The sequence below is a fragment of the Vombatus ursinus genome, unplaced genomic scaffold (genome assembly GCF_900497805.2).
Source record: "Vombatus ursinus unplaced genomic scaffold, bare-nosed wombat genome assembly UNPS02014812.1, whole genome shotgun sequence".
NCBI lineage: Eukaryota > Metazoa > Chordata > Mammalia > Diprotodontia > Vombatidae > Vombatus > Vombatus ursinus.
The window spans coordinates 33,462,693-33,475,594 of NW_020954590.1; the positions used below are offsets into that span (position 1 = coordinate 33,462,693).

Genomic DNA, 12,902 nt, shown 5'->3' on the forward strand with positions numbered 1-12,902 from the left:
TTTACCATGTTGTGTAGTGGTCATTTTTTTCAATATAGAAAGCTCAGGCATATCCTCAGAGTTACAGATCTTTACTTAAGAGATAAAAAAATCCATCGATATCATTTAGTTCAACTTTCTACACAGATGAAAAAAAATAATAACTTAGGCTTGAGGGGTCATAATAATGTGGAAAGAACACTGGTGATCTCATCTTGCTGATAGGGACATGTTGACCCAGAAAGCTACTGCTGCTTACTCTGTCCTTCAACTCCTGTGTGGGGGTAGGCTAGGAAAAGAGATATATGAAATCCAATCTTTCGATGTTGAGATACAGACACAATTGAAGACTTTCCTCAAAGAACCAGGTGCTATAGATTTGGAGAAAGTGGCCAATGTGGTTGTGGACCAATGGCTAAAAGACTGCATGTTCATCAAGGAAGCCGGATACATTTACTACACCGTCATTCAGGCACAGAACAAGGACACTAGTCCAGAATGTCTTCCAGTGCGATCTCTCTAGTCAGTTAGAGCTTGAGTCCTGAGCATATGAGAAACTGCCAGATCAATCGCTGTAGGCCTACTACATCACCTCCAATTTTAATGTTGACTACCCGAGAATGAACAACATCCCTGTGAGGGCATTGGTAATCCCTATGTATGACTTCCAGTTTTTGACTGGCAGAGCCTAGAAGACCAAAACAAAAAGGAAGAGGTGAGCTGATTGGTTTTGCAACTGCACCACATCGGAGAGCAACTAGAGAAAATGAATGGGTAGCTGATGGATGAACTATTTGGTCTTCTGCGTAGGACAGCTTGATGGTGCAGTGCATAGAGTACTGGGATTGGAGTCAGGAAGACTATTTCTGAGTTCAAATCTGGCCTCAGACACTTACAAGTTGTGTGACCTGGGACAAATCACTTAACCCTTTTTGCCTCAGGTGAGAGGGAATCACGATCAGACCCCTAAAATGGGGCCAGGAACTACCTGTATAAAAGAGAGGATCCCAAACATAAGATCCCTTTTCAGGTAAAGAGGCCTAGTATTCCAAGGAAAAAGTAACACTGGAAACTGAGTTTACTGCTTTTGTAACTTTTGTACAAATACTAGTCTTAGTTTTTTGTCCAAAAATTACTTTATCCAAAATTTTACCCAAAAATTTTAATAAGCTGTTACATTGTATACTAATGAACATAACACTGATTCACCATGGAGACTACATATGTGTGTGTGTATATGTGTGTGTGTTTGTGCGATTTCTTATGTATTAATTTGGAACTTTTCTAAGAAACCTTTTCTTAAGGGAAAAATGAAGAGCACTGGCTAAAGAATCAGAGGTCCTGAATTAAAACTCTGCCTCTGATGCTAGGTGGCACAATGGATAGAATGCCAGGCCTGGAGTCAGAAAGACTCATCTTCCCGAGTCCAAATCCGGCCTTAGAATCTTATTCACTGTGTGACCCTGGGCATGTCACTTAAAACCCTGTTTGCCTCAGTTTCCTCATCTGTAAAATGAGCTAGAGAAAGAAATGACAAACCACTCCAGTATCTTTGCCAAGACCCCAAATGGGGTCATGAGCATGAGACATGACTGAAAATGACTCAACAACTCTGATGCTTACTATCTGTGTTACCCTGGACAAGTCATATGTTCTTCCTGGGCCTCAGTTTTCTTATCTGTAGAATGAGAGAGTTGAACTACCTTCAATTCTGTATCAATAATCCTGTGATCCTAAGTGTTGAGCAAGGTCACATAGCCAGAATTTGACATAGATGTAACTTAACTTGTCTTCTGTCTCTAAGATTATACTACCCTTCATGTCATAATGCTATTTCTCTGATACTATGGGTCTCATTTTGTAGATTTGTATTGTTCATGCCCATGCAGTTGCTTTGTTATAGTAGAAGGAAGAAATTACTTTCTTTGACTTCTCCTATCTTTTGTTCCCCCCCCACCCTCAGCTTCCTCATCTGATGTCCATTTTAGGCAAAAGTTCACCTGTTCAGTAAATCATTTTCTTATTCATCCTTTAAACCTTCTTTAGAAAGTAGAGTTGTAGCCTGATTTGTGGTAAGAGAAACATACCCCAGGAACTACTGAGATCTACTTCTTCACCACTGCTGCCATGCTTAAAACATGGCAGTATGTGAAGTTTTACTCTCCTATAATAGAATGCTATGTAGCAGCATGATGCGGTAGTGTAAGGGAAAAGTGAATGCAGCATTGCTGAAAAGGTTTTCTTTTCCTTTCAAGTATTTGTGAGCATAATGGGGTCTGACAATTGGACTGCCTTGTGATGTGATATCCTTTGAATGCCATTAGTTCCTATATTTCCAATCTTTTCTTCCTCGTATTGCCCTAATTTTCTTGTTGAATATTTTCCTCTTCAGTCTTCTAGAATTAATATACTAATGCACACACTAAATTTGCTGTGTTTCCTTCCACATGCCTAACTAATATTCTAAGGAAAATGAGATCCATTTTCTCCAGTTGCTTTTTTAGAGGATGCTAGAGCTTCAGTACATGTGAAGGATTTTGATTTTCCATTCATTTACTGTGACCTTAATAGATGTATTATATTATTTATTATATTAATTTAATATGTTTATTATATTTAAATATATTCTATTTCTGTCTACGTCATGGATATCGAGGAAAATGAATTATTTTATGCTACTTTGTATCACTATTTTTATTATCTATTGAGATCTAAAATATGCTTTGAGTGGTAATAGATATTAAGAAAAACAGGTTAATACACTCTTTGGCTTGTGGATATAATCAGTTGGATACAACATGTATTGGTTAGGCACCTACTATGTGCAAGGTATTTTGATAATCACCAAAGATACAAAGATAAAACTTGATACCCCAGATAAAACTTTAACCAGAGCCCTACATGCAATAAAGCAATATTTGTTGGCATTTATGTTTTTTAAATTGGTTTAATGATGAAAGAATGGGGATTAGGATAAAAGGAGCATGGAGAGCTCTTTTCTCCTGAATTAGTTAGTATGACAGTGGTTAGTTAGTAAACCACCCTGACAGATGTATGCAAGAGGATCTTGAGAAACAACAATTCCGAAAGAGGTGAAGGCTACAAAAGAGGATAAGTTGTGTTTTAGCAGACAAGACAGTGGATCACTTTTTTCCTACTTTATCCAACATAGAATATACCCAGTAGTTATTCAAACATCCTCCTCTGGGAATTAATGATTTCTCCACTGACTCTCCAGTGAGTAATATGATGCATGGAAAAGGTTTATCACAAAACTTTTTTCTTATTTAAGAGATGAGCCTCTCCACCATAAGAACATTTATTACAACTAGTTGAAATTTTCCGACTTTGCAGCTGAACTACAGAATATTTACCTTCATGAAGACATTTCTAAGATGTCAAAAATCTCTACTTCATTTTAAATAGATTACTGCTTCTACTGTACCAAGGATGATAAGTCTAGTAAGGGTGAACATAGTGGAATTATTGACACCTAACACCCAGAAGAGAAAGTGGCTCAGAAGATGCTAAGACATTGCCTTTGCTAATCCTGTGGTATAGATTTATTGTAGTCAAATACTTTCTTCAAGAGCTCATTCAGCTCAGCAGAAGTTAAGTCATCTTATTTATTAAACACTTAATACATGTCAAGCACTGTTCTGAGTTCTGGGGATAGAAAGCAAGGCAAAGATAATCCCTGCCCTCTAAGAATTTACAGCCTAATGGAAAAAGAAAATGTGGACACCTGTGGAAATACAAGATATATGCAGGGTTATTTGGTGGTAATCTTGCAGTAAGTACTGGGGAGAGAGAGAACAGGGGAAATCCTTTTGTAGAATGTAGGATTTGAGTGGAATCTTGAAGGAAACCAGGGAATTCTGGAGGTAGAGATAACAATGGGGTTGGGAAAGAACATTTCTGATATGGTGGACAGGCACAGATTGAGATAGAAGATAGTTTTTGAGAAATAAAAAGGTAGCCAGTGTTGTTGGCTCATAGAGTATAGGGTAAGGAATTAAGTGTAAGAACACTAGAAATGTAGGAATGGCCAGGTGATGAAGGCCAAAGAGAAAATTTTATATTTGATTCTGGATGTAAAAGGAACCATTGATGTTTATTGAGTAGAGGGTGGGGACATGATCAGACCTGTACTTTAAGATTACTTTTGAAGCTAAGTGGCAGATGGAAACTACAAGAACCACCTCTAAGTGGAGAACACTTACAGCATGGAGTAATACATCCACAAAAGGTACTGAGGGAAAGTCCAATGCCCTTCCCAGTATACCATGCTGCTTTTAACCCCCATTTTCTGGGATTTGTTCTTGGACAAAGTGGCAGCCCAGGGCAAGTTATCTTGACTCAGTGACTCTGGAAGAGAGAATCAGGCTGATGCCTTTATGACTCTGCCTCACTGAGTCAAGATATCACCCCATAATGTCATTGGTCCTTTTTTGAAAACAAAGAACAAGGAACTACAAGAACAACATCTCCCTCAGTATTCTCAACTGCAAGATGGAGACAATAACAGCACCGAACTCAAAGGGTTGTTGTGAGAATCAAAATGAGACAAAATTTACACAGCACTTAACATAGTGCCTGACAATAGTTGTTGTTGTTGTTGTTGTTGTTGTTATTTAGTTCTGTTAGATTCTTTGTGACTCCATTTGTGGTTTTCTTAGCAAAAATATTGGCATAATTTTGCCATTTCCTTTTCCAGCTCATTTTAGACAAAAGGAGGTAAGGCAAATATATTTAAGTAATTTACCTAGGGTCACACAGTTAAATAAGTGTCTGAGGCCAGCTTTGAACTTACAAAGATGAGTCTTTCTGACTCCAGGCCAAGTACTCTATCCGTTGTGCCACCAAGCTGCCCCTGACAATAGTAGGCACTATATAAATACTTATTCCTTTCTAAATTCCAAAGCTAGTGCATTTCCATTACATGAAAGATAACACAAAAATAAATAGGAAAATTAAAAAAAAACAGCTTGTTCAATTAAACATTTTAAAAGATATTTTTATTCACAATTAGGAAAAATATTTATTCAGGTTTTAGATGATACTATGAAAAATCAACTATTTTTCTCAACATTCACCATCTAGAGGAAGAGTTAATGTATTTACATTCTCTAATTATTTGAATATATAAGCTTTTAGCATTCATAATTTTCAGGAAATCCTAATATTCAAATAGCAATACTGGAGCTACGAATTACTCTTTAAACATATTTTGTATTTCTGTTCATATAAACCTAACAGAAGTTAATAAAAACAGACATACAATGGCAAATATTTATACAATCCAGAGATTCTCATAGCTCTTTATGTATCACAACATGCCTAAAATATAGGCATACTTATATTTCATTTGATGTCATATTTTCTTATATTCACTACCCTTTATTGTTCTTATAGGATACAAGTTAATGTAGTCCTAAATAGTCTCATCTTTTGTACTTTTATTTTGTCAAAATATTTTAAAAGTCTTTAAATTTTCTCAGAATAACTATTTTGCTTATGGTTAAAACTTGTTTTGAACTGTTTACAGTTTTTCTTGCATTATAATTTCCCATACACCCTTGTTTAAGTTTAGGTTCTTTTTCATTCCATTGTTTAGGTAAGCAAAATTTAAAGTTATCAGGAAGAAATAAGTTGGTGTCTTTTTTTTTAAATATTGATCATTGATCTTTGCTAAATATGTTTATTAGAATTTGAATGGGGTCCCAAGCTGGTTCTATTCCAGTTATCACCTTTAAATATTGAAGTAGTTTTCCCCCAAAACCTAATTCTATCAGGCTATACTTGTCAGGTCATCATTTTTCTCCCTATAATATCCTATTAAGAGTGGCAAAGATAGGCATTGTCTTCATGCTCTAGAGCACTCTTAGAAAATTTACCTTCACTGTGATGGAGTTTCATGTACTTATGATTTCAGAGATCTTGTCTCCTGGCCTTTCCATGTCTGTTTCCTTGTCTTTTTGTCAATTCCTTTCATTTCTGCTTGTGACTGATATTTATTCCTCTCTGCTCCTTTAGATTCAGCATATCTCTTTCTCTTCTTAACTTTATGTTCCCTCCACTTGATCTTGACCTCACATTGATGACTGAGCACAAGCTTCTCTCAGCATTATCTGCCTAGCCCCAGTTCCATCCAGGGCTGTTGGTATTAATCCCATACGGCCTGCTGCTCATCATCTAGGCTATGGTACTATCTCCCACATTATCTGCACCATTATCTCTAAAACCTCTCCTGCAATTGACAGAGATGAAGGATTTTATACAGGATTGCTCTTCTTTATTGCTATTCTCTACTACTGACCTGTCAACTTAAAAACTAATACTTTCACATTCAAGTATGTGAGCATCGGGCCAAATGGCTGATACAATGTTTTCATTTAGTGCATGGTCACTAGATCTTTAGCATTGTATGATATATTTATATGAAACTTTTCCTACTATTACTTTCTGTAAGCATTTATATAACCTATACCTTAGGGGAATACTTAACTCTAAAGCATAAGTTTTTAAAATTCAAAAGAATGTTTGGTAACTATGTATAGATTTCTAATTGGTCATCATGAAGAACCCTACTTACTCTCTGTGCCCCTCTACCCTCTGTTTTGGGGATAGTGCAAGGTTCTGTTATTTCATTAGCCTTGGGAACTTCTCGATGCAGACTTTCCTTCTACATCCATAGGTCAACACCTTTATGTCTTAGAGAGTTGGCTATAGCAAGGAGAGGTTAAGACACTGGATCAGGATTGCACAGTTTGTTTTAGAGGCAGGACTTAAATCCAGCTCTGAGGTCAGGTCTTTATCTAATACTTATAAAAATAAGTACCTGTTTATAAGTATTTGAACCATAGTATCAGAATAATTTTCATACCCCCCATTATTTCTTGTATATAATTTCTAATTCTTTTAAGAAGACAAGGGGATAAATAATTCTCCTGAATTTTGAAAGCTTGGGAAGTTTTAGTTAATTAGAAGATATAGGAGGGCAGACAGGACTTATGTCTTATCTGAACTTTGTTATCTCCTCTAGTGCCAGATGCAGATATTTGCACATAGTAGATACCTTATAAATGTTTATAGATTGAGTAGATGTATTTCTGTCCATAGAATGTTGACTCTGGTGATGTTTTCATGTATTTTTTTATCTGGCCCTTATCTGGTATCTTCCATCTCCTGCTGGGTGCAGCTTGTCCCCTGAGGAAAGGCTGTTAGGGGTGGAGCATCTTCTATCTGCTCCAAAACAGCTACTTCCATCTGTACCAGCACAAGCCATCTTCTACCTCCTGCTTCCATCCCAAACTCCCAGATGGAATATGGAAAAGCAAAGGTGCAAAGAAGAACAACTCTCCCTTTGACTTCAGACCTCTCAGCTGCTTCATTAGTCCTTTGAAGGTAGAAGGGTGGTGTCCTTCACTCGAAGATGAACATTCTCACACCTGGTCACTCCTTGCATATCCCAGTGACTCTGAACTGGTATAGATCATCATCCAAATCCCATACCGTACTCCCTACCGCTTAATTCTTAATTCCCCTCCCTCTCAACCCTCCTGCCCCAAAGTTTCAACCTAACTCCACCCAACCGCTCCACTGTATCCTCTGGAATTCCTGTTCATTAGACAATACACTTCCTTTCATCCTAAATTTTTTCCTCTCTGACTCCCTCCATCTACTAGTTCCTACTGAAATCTGGCTCTCCCTTGATGACACAGCCTCTCTAGACACCTTTTCCGGTACTGACTGCAGCTTCATTCATTCTCCTCAGCTTTGTGGTCAAGGCAGGGAGTGTTGGAATACTCCTTGTTCCTTGTTACTTCCATGTTCTTCCTCTTCCTATGTGACTCAGTAACTAACCTCTCTTCCTTTGAGGTTCATGTTATTCATATCTATTACACAACAAAATCGCAGTAGCTATTGTTTATACACCCTAAGGTCACTCCCCTTCATTCCTCAATGAGTTTGATACCTGGGTCAAAATGTTTCTTCCCCAACTCTTATCCTCAAAATTGGAGACTTAAACATAGGTTTTGATTTTCCATCAAATACCCTAGCCACTCAGTTCTTCAATGTATTCTCTTCCCATAAGCTACTCTTCCACCCCACCTTAGCCACACACAAAGAAGGTCATATCCTTGATCTTGCCATCATCTGTAAATGTACCACCACCTCTTTAAGAATTCTGAAATCCCCTTATCCACAATAATCTACTGACCTTTTAACTCTCTCTCTATCTTTCCTTACAAAACCTTGCTCTTTATCCTCACATGACTTCCAGTCCCTTGACCTTTGTTCAGGAGAACAGACATCTCTAATGTGCGGGCTTGCCTAGGCTTTTTCAGGGTTGCTCATTCACTTTTGGTGTCCTCCTGATTTACCCAACTCTCACGTGTGGCTCCAAGAAGCTATAGCATGCACAGTGGCTACACCCTGGGAAACTGTCTTGGTAGATAGACTAAACCAGGTTGAGGATAACCTACAGGCCTCAAACCTACAGATGATTTAGGGGTATGTCTATCCCAAGTATGTGGAGGTTTTTTTTCCCTTGGGGAACGGGCAGATGAAAACAATTTGTTCCAATGACCATGAAGGCAACTGAAGCAGGCACTGTGGAGCGCTTAAAGCTTGGTCAGACATTGATGACATCAAGGTCATCCAGTGCATCCCAGGCCATTGTCAATCATGCTGACTTTTGCCTTGCCACTGGAATTCAATGACTTAGGAAGAGAGAGTGAGGCTGGTGACTTTGTGCAACTCTGCCTTTGTGCAATTCATGCTCATGTCAAGACATCGCCCATGATGTTATTGGTCTTCTTTTAAAATGAAGGACAAACAACAACAAAGATCTGGACAAATCCTGACCCAGAACAGCCCTGGATATACATTTAAAAGGTTCTTCTGTCAGGTAGCATGGAGAGGAGGAGCCCAAGGATGAAGCCCAATAGCTCTCCTTTTACTCCAAATGACTCTCTTTCTCATGTTCTCTCTGCAGATAGATGCTTCCTCAGTTGTGAATCTCCCTCTCATCTGGTCTGGTTTGATATTTTTGAATCTGTGGTATCAAACTCAAATAGAAGCAGGGGTCATTGAACCCTGCATAAGGATTTTTGCAGGCTGTCTATTGACTTTAAAAACTACATATTCACATCATCTATATCTTAATGCATTTTTATTTATTTTGTTAAATATTTCCAATTACACATTTTAATATGGTCCTGGCTGCATTTCTGAGTGAAACTTCTGTTATAGATGATCCCTAGAGTGTCATCATATGTGCCCTCATATAATCTGAACATTTTTTCTGTGCAAAATCACTTTCATTTTATCCAATGACTCATCATAGACTTCTAAATTGATCACATGGGAATGCCTTTGATTGATTTGATTCAACTGTGATTTGTTCTCACTTGGTTAAGGTGCCAGAACAGAACATTTTATCACTTTAGGTGGGGTGGAATAATTCGAATGGTTTATTCAATTGATTCCGTTCCCCCTCCCATATGCAAGATACCAGGAGTATAAAGATGAAAAACAAAGCTGCCCTCAAGGAGTTTATCATTTACATTATTCTCTGTGTGTGATTGGATGATTTTTTTCATTTAATGAAATGATAAGAACAGTAGCTACAAACCACAAACCACTTCCCTCATATGCCTATGTAACCTTTCCCACGGCTTCCAAGGGAAAAGTAAGCACAGAGTACATGTAGGGTACACATCAACACATATGGCCAAGGCACCTCAGACTTCTGACATTGTAGAACCTTGATGTCTTTTCTCTCCTTTCACAATTTGTGAGGGGAAACAGAAGGTAGATGCATATTTTAAAAAACAAGTAAATTTCATTTTCTTTCAAAATCTCATTTTCCGTATATCCAATTTCCTTCTCCTCCTCCACCTTGAGAAAGAAATAAAAACAAAAATCCTATTAGAAAAATGTATTGTTGGGGCAGCTAGGTGGTACAGTGGATAGAGCACCAGCCCCGGAGTCAGGAGGACTTGAATTCAAATCTGGCCTCAGACACATAACACTGTAACACTTACTAGTTAGGTGACCCTGGGCAAGTCACTTAACCCCATTGCTTAGCCACAAAATATACACACACACACACACACACACACACACACATATACATATATATGTGTATACATATATATGTATACATATATATATGTACACACACACACTTAGTTAAGCAAAACAAAGTTATATACATTTGTTAATCTGATACCTCATTATCTGTCTGCACCTTAATTTCTGTGGTTACATACTTAGATTCATGGACTGGGGTGAGAGTCTAATTCTTATAAAAATACAGAAAAAAGTAACTATTGAAAGTTAAAATGTCATTAAATTTATGGGAAATGTTGTAAAGAAGGGACTGAGTTTTGAGAAGTTGAGGGATCACTTGTAGTTGGAGGGCCTAAGGACAGGCTTCTTGAAGAAAATGACTTGTGTCATGAAATGCATTACAACAGTTCACATTTAGTCACCATGGGGAATGGTATACGAACACAAAAGTAGGCAAGGGAAGGACAATATCTGACTCCAATGAATATTTTAGTTTGACTGGAGTGTGAAATCCATGAAGGGGAATAGTGTAGAATAAGGCTAGAGTGGGAGACTGGAGCCATATTGTGGAGGACCTTGAAAGCAATTTTTCAAACACAATCTACCATGCCCTCTTTTATTCATTTTTACTGTGGAGTTATAGGCAATTTAAAGACAAAATAGTGTGTAATGAATAAGAACTTAGGGTATTAGCTGGCATAATTCCAGTTCTCATGACCTTTGTATATTGCAAAGTAACCACTCAAAAGATATGCTTTGGAAAAGTAGCACTTTCTGTTCAACTTTTAACATTTCAGTTCATTTTAGTTCTTCATTTGAAAAGTTATTTAGGGTTTCTATATTTCTAAAAAAGTTCTTGAAGGAAGTAATTTTTGAAAGCGATTTTCCCATGTACAATATCACATTATAGGGGAAAGCTATTCACATTTTTTCCCTAATGTTTTCATCTATGAACTCTTGTTTTATTTTTACATCAATGGTTTAGGGGTAGGTAGGGCATGTATTATTATCCTTCTTTTAGAAGAGGTAACTGAAACACCACAGTGTTTAGTGATTGATCTAAATACAGTAAGACATGCTCCTAGTTATAGAAGTAGGATTGAAACCTTGGTCACTTGATTTTAGCTGAGTGAACCACACTGTCCTTTTATAATAATAAAAATAGATCATTAGCAAATAAAAATATAAAGGAATTTATTGCAAATCCCCTTCTCCAAAGAAGATTGGTGGAGAATGTTTACAAGTTTTAAGCCCACTTTTGAGTTATAATAACACATTTTGTTTCTAACAATAATTAATATTTTCTTGGAAATAACTTCTGTATTGAATTTGTAGTGGAAGGGAGGTGAGGGAATATTGGATTAAGAGGCAGGATCCCTAAATTATATCAGCCTTGATAATAACCAGTTGTGTGACCTTGGGTAAATTGCTTAACTGTTTTTGGTTGTTCTGCTTTTTTGCGGGGGGGGGGGGGGGGGGGGGGGGGGGGGGTGGGTAGCAGCTTGGTGGTACAGTGGATAGAGCCTTGGGCTTAAAATTGAGACCCAAGTTCATATTTGGCTTCAGATCCTTATTAGATGTGTGTCTGCTTCAGTTTCCTCAACTGCAAAATGGGGGTAAAGATGAGATCTACCTCCCCAGATAGTTGTGATAATCAAATAAATAATATTTGTAAAGTGCCGGGCACATGGTAGGTGCTATATAAATGCTTGTTCCTTTTCCCTTGCCTTTCACTATCTGCAATGAGACTAGACTCACAACAGACTCTCACAAGTGAAAGTGTTTCACAGGCCATGAATAACTGAATGAGAAAAATCTCGGTGATACCTGAAACGTTGTTGTATAGTCTTTGCTTGAATACCTGTATAGAGGAGGAACTCCTGCTCCCTCTTGAACAGCCCATTCACTTTTTTGCATTTCTTCAACTGTTAGGAAGAATTTCCTTCTATTAGACCTAAATATGTTCTTCGAAGTTGTGACTCCTAGCTATGCTCAATCAAAAATTAAATCCCTCTTCTGTATGCCAGATCTTAAATAACTTTCATGTCTCTGCGAATCTTCTCTATTTCAAACTAAACCTGCCCAATTCCTTAACTAGACTTCATATGGCATGACCTTGAGCATTCTGGTGACCTTTTTTTCTTTCTAATTTATGAGTGACTGTCTTGATCAGTAAGATTTATTCCACTCAGGTGAACTTGCTCCCAAATACTCTATCATCTAAGCAATTATAATATTGCCCTCTTGTTAATTTATGCTCAAATTCATTACAATTCAGATTGAATCAGACAGAATGATGCTTTTTAGCAAAAAAATCAAATTTTTAGCCTTATCTATTAATACATATTTAGTTTTTTTCCCCAAATGCACTTTTTTGCTGTTCTAATTTTAAATATAACTAGCTTGCAAACAAAATATATTGCAGCATATATTTTTCAATTTGAAATGTAAGTATTTGTGATATTTTAAATTTGATTTCATAATGGGCTTTTAATCTGGATCAAAATTATGAAAAATGAATATATACAAATTAAATATACTTGCCAATGTATTTTGCTAAATTTCTTTTCTATCATAAAATTGGGAAAAAATGTGAACAGGATACTACATAGGATTCTACTGTAGGCTGATCTTTTTGCAAAGGTTTTTTTTTTTAAAGGTGACACATCTAAGGATAATACTTAGTAAGATAGTTATCATTATGAATAAGTTTTCAAAATTTAGTCAATGTTTAAAACATTTTGATAAACATAATTTAAATAGGCATAGTGAATAAAGAGATGGCCTCCAAGCCAGGAAGCCTGGGCTTCAAGTCTTGCTTTTCACACGTACTGGCTCCGTGA

At 37.1% G+C, this 12,902-nt stretch overlaps 1 pseudogene; it reads left to right on the top strand.

Annotated features, from left to right (window-relative positions):
* The first annotated feature begins 208 nt into the window (after positions 1-208).
* On the top strand, positions 209-799 carry LOC114053934 (annotated as a pseudogene).
* The last annotated feature ends 12,103 nt before the right edge of the window (positions 800-12,902 follow it).